This window comes from Eubalaena glacialis, chromosome 17 (genome assembly GCF_028564815.1).
Source record: "Eubalaena glacialis isolate mEubGla1 chromosome 17, mEubGla1.1.hap2.+ XY, whole genome shotgun sequence".
Lineage (NCBI taxonomy): Eukaryota > Metazoa > Chordata > Mammalia > Artiodactyla > Balaenidae > Eubalaena > Eubalaena glacialis.
Genome location: NC_083732.1, coordinates 61133657 through 61138736, shown reverse-complemented (window position 1 = coordinate 61138736; position 5080 = coordinate 61133657). Strand labels below are relative to the sequence as shown.

General features: G+C 39.1%; 1 pseudogene; it reads right to left on the bottom strand.

Annotated features, from left to right (window-relative positions):
• Positions 1-592: 592 nt before the first annotated feature.
• Positions 593-2151, bottom strand: LOC133077240 (importin subunit alpha-1-like; annotated as a pseudogene).
• Positions 2152-5080: the final 2929 nt, after the last annotated feature.

Sequence of the window (5080 nt, the reverse complement as noted above, 5' to 3'; positions counted from 1 at the left end):
CAGAGCAGAAGAGGGTCCAAAACCATGATCATGGGAATAGATTGAGGAGAACTTCCTTTCTTGGGCTTTGATCTTACCTCACATAGTCCTGGATCATAGGCAGTAGGAGCCAGCCAGACTCAGCCAGAGCTAAATAGAAGCTTCAGGGTAATATCCAGGCAGGGATGGATCTTGGAACTAGTGAGGAAAAGCAGAAAACAAGAGGTGCACGTAGGTGGGCCAACACCTAATTATTTGTTTACTTCTCCTTTTATCCCATTAAGTCAGCAGCTCTCAAAACTTGGTTCCTGATTGGCAGCATCAGCATCAACTGGTAACTTCTTCTTTTTTTTTCTTTGAAGTAAAGGGTGGAATTTAATCTTTACTTACAGGACACTACAAGATACGAAATTCCACACAGAAATAAGAAACCCATTGAGAGGAGAAGCTTCATACAGTATGTACAGTTTGGAACTGTTCAAGTATAGTTTCGTTGTAAAAAGCGCTACAATAACAAACCACATTTAAAAAGAGTGCTTAGTAGAGAAACAGTAAGACAAACTTATACCAAACGTAGTACACAGCAAACAACTTTATGCCTCAGATGTACAATCTAAAAGTTGAAGGTCCCAGCAGTGCCATCCTGAACTTCGAATGTATAGCCTTCAGAGGTAGTTTCTGGCACAACATTTTGATCTTCCTCTTCCTCCACAGAGAAATACTTGTCAATCAGGTTTAATGAAGCTTTGTACACAGACTCATTTTCATAGTTTTGTAGAGCTTAAATTTTGTCCAAACCTCCACATTCTTCAATCATTATACTAAGTTTCACAGTTTTGCCTAGTTTCTTAGCAGCCTGAAAGATATTTGAAATGGCATCCAGAATAACAAGAATAATTTTGGTGTCTTTCACAGTTAGGAGGTTCATCAACAGCTCTATTATGAACAAGGTATATAATCTGCTCAACTGTTCCACCACGTGTATAGTTGGTCACAGCCCATAGAGCTTCCTTTTGTGTCTTAAAGTCTACCTTAGAGAGAATGCCAACAAGGAATGGGACTAATCCATGATTTACAACTTGTATCTGGTCCTGCAGCCAGCCATGATGTTTGACGTTGTCCACATAGCTTCCTTCTGAATATTAGTTTTGGAGTTTGTTAGCAGTGCTCCTGCATCTATTACAACCTGAGTCTGTTCATCTGTCCCATTGACAATATTCCCTATGGCTCTTTGCGCAGGAGTCATGATTGGCAATTCAGTAGCTCCTAAAAGCTTCACAAGTTTGGGTACAACCCCAGTTTTCACAACCATTTCAATTGGTTCATTTGTACCTTCAGTAAGGTAGGAAATAGCCCAGCAGATATCAGCTAATACTTCTGGATCATCGTGATGTAGGAGATGACCTAAAGGAGGAAGAATTTGCTCAACAGCATCTAAGGGGGGTGCAGGATTCTTGTTGCGACAAAGATTTGAAGTGTCCAGGTACGATTATGTAAGTAACCACATCCTAAAGATGACATATCAGGAACCACCAGAAGTGCCAACAGCGGGTCAACTGCACCATACTTGATAACTGGGTCTTGGAAAACTGAACCATCATCTGCAATGTTTCCTAGAGCCCATACAGCCTTGTTCACTGATGTGAGTGTGGGAAGATGCCAACAGAGAAACGAATGCTGGGATGGCACCTCCATCTACCACAACCTTGGTCTGTTCTGATGTCCCGGAAGCAATGTTACTGAGGGCCCAAGCAGATTCAAACTGAATGGGACTACAATCAGTTCTGCCCAAGAAGGACACAAATTTTGGAATCAAACCAGCCCAGATTATGTTGTCTATGGGGGGCTGTTCTTTCCTAGAAAGCACTTTCCTAGCAGCTTGAGTAGCTTGGAGCTGGCTTTCCAAATTGTTGCTCTTTACGCCTTTGACAGTGTCATCAACAGACCAACTTACAGTGCCCTGGTTGTTGCGGTTTTCCTGCAGTAGAGAAGTAGCGTCATCAGGAAAAGAGCTGACATTTCTCCTTTCAGCATCTGGTCATCCTTCTTAGCTTTCCTCAGCTCCACATTAACTTCTATTTGGTGCTGCCTCATTTCTGTACTGTCTTTCCCCTTGTTCTTGAATCTGTTAAGGCAGGCAGCTGGCGAATTAGCATTCTCATTGGTGGACATGGTTATGAGACAAAGGGAGAAAGCTACACAGACAGCTTAAGCTTCCACAGGAGGTGGTATGGGGTGCACAGGCTGTGGGTCGGTTGCCCTCAAAACGTCCACCACGGTCAGCCCAAGGATGGTGTCAACTGGTAACTTCTTAGAAATGTAAATACTCTTCTCCATTGCAAACTTACTGTACCAGAAAGTCTGGGGAGTTGGGTCCAGCATTCTATGTTTTAACAAGCATGACTAATGATTCTGATGCACACTAAAGTTATAGAATCACTGGTCTAGGTGATTTTATCCAAGAAAAGCAATCATCGGGAAAGAACTGTGCCCTGAGGGAGAGAGACAGTGGGTCGTTGAGAGGTAAGGCAAAATCAAGTGTTGGGGAGGAAGGGATGTAAAGAGGGCATGGTCTAGCCTAGGTGGCAAGACCAGAGGCTCCCCACCCTACCGTATCTCCCTGGAACCTACTCCCTAAATTCAACAGGAGGAGCACAAGTTCTATAGAAGAAAGACAACAAACCCAACACTCTGTGGTAGAAGAAGCCAAATTAATGGATTGGCTAAAATAAGAATTTTAAGTAAAATAAAATTTTAATAAAATATTTATCCACAAAGAAGCAAAACAGAATGTTACAAACTAGAACCAGGAACAGAATCCTAAGGAGCCAGAATCTGGAGATTCTGAGTATGAAAAATACAATCGTTGAAGTAAAAAACTCCAAAGGGGAGTTGAAAAGCACAAAGGATAGCACTATGAAGAAAGTACCTTAAAAATACAGGTGGAGTGGATGAGATCCGAATAATACCATTTATATAAAGTAAAAGCACAGATAAACAAAACAGTACAATATATATTTCCAAAATGTGTGTATGTATACAACTCAATGAACATAGATTAAAGAATAGAATAACTAAGGGGATGTGAAATTGGAGTAGGGATGAAAATGAAGAAGAAAGATAAAATAAAATGAGAAAGGCCTTGAACAGACCACTGATGTACTCTGCTATGACAGAAAGTATGATTAAACTCAGGTCTCTGCCTCTGAGGACCAAAAATAAGATCCTTTTTAAAAGAATCCTATTTTTAAAAGTTGTAATGGAATACACAAGATAATAATAGTTGTGTAAGTATAGGATAAGTTTATGCACATGTTTGTCCATAATTTTAAAACATTGTAATTTTTTCATTTTATAATAATATCTAATCTAAAAATGAATGCGTTCCTCTAGGGAGTAATTTATATGCTGAGATACTCTGACTTTAATCAATGTATACATTTGCAATATTGAACTGAATTTTTTTGCAGTTATGAATCACATGAAAAACAGTACCTTCAACAATGAAATGCCATTTTAAGACATTAATCGTCAAGATAACAATACAGACTTTCCAGTCAGTAAATGTCATCCAAAAAGAGAAAATTTGTCTTCATTTAAATTATCTAAGCTTCTGAAACTTGTGTGTCAGTTGCTTTGTTTTATTCATCAAAAATTCCTTCTCTAGTGTTCAACCAGGTTAATGATAAACAGCCTTTACATAGTAAGATCAAATTGCCTGACATTTCTCTCTAGATATATGTGAAAATTAGAACTGTCCCAATCTGCATTCTTGACAGCACATTACTTTTGAATATTGCATTTAAATCTTGTGTTATTGTGCCAATATATTTTTGAGATGAAATTCACATAACACAAAATTAGCCATTTCAAAGTATAATTTGGTAGCATTTAGTATATTCACAATGGCATGAAACCATCACTGCTATCATTTCAAAATATTTTCATCATCACACAACATTGTAAATCAACTCTACTCCAATATAAAATAAAAATTTTAAAAAATTTTCATCAGCCCTGAAGGAGATTCTGTACCAATTTAAATAGTCACTTTCCAGTTCCCCTCCGCCCCTGCCTCTGGCAACCACTTTCAGTCTTTCTTTCTGTCTCTCTGCATTTCCCTATACTGGATATTTCATATAAATGGAATCATACAGTATGTTAGTGTTGCTTTTTATATCATTTCTGAAGGAAACCACTTTAAGTGCTTGAGAAATTAAAATCTCTGATTGGGACATCCCTAATGGTTTAATCCATATCGGTTTTCAATTAAATATCATTGTTTATATCTATAAACTCCAAACTTAATGGACTATTGAGAAGAAGCTAAACAATGGAGCAAATACAAATGATACACATCTGCCTAAGTCTAGCCTCATCCCCGTCCCCTGCTTTCCAATACCTAAAGCTCACTAAACAGCTTCCTCCCAATGCCCTGAATCTCAGGAACACACCACGCCCATTCACGCCTCCCTGTCTTTGTGCATACAAATCCCTGGAATGCATTTCCCTCTGACTGCCTAAAGAACCCTTACTCAGGACTAAGTTAAAAAGACAGGAATAAAGACACAGACCTACTAGAGAATGGACTTGAAAATATGGGGAGGGGGAAAGGTAAGATGTGACAAAGTGAGAGAGTGGCATGGACATATATACACTACCAAACATAAAATAGATAGCTAGTGGGAAGCAGCCGCATAGCACAGGGAGATCAGCTCTGTGCTTTGTGACCACTTAGAGGGGTGGGATAGGGAGGGTGGGAGGGAGGGAGATGCAAGAGGGAAGAGATATGGGAACATATGTATATGTATAACTGATTCACTTTGTTACACAGCAGAAACTAACACACCATTGTAAAGCAATTATACTCCAATAAAGATGTTAAAAAGAAAACAAAAAAACATCACCTGCTCTTCCAAAGTCTCCATCCTAAACGTTCTCTGACTCCTTCTGCACCACTGTATCACCACTCTGCCTTGTTCTTGCCTCTCACACTGTACCTCCCAAATCATGCTGTAAGTAATACATTTATATGTTAGTCTTTTCTTGACACTGAATTCTTTTGTATCCCTAGTGCCTAGCACAGTAACTGTAACTTTCT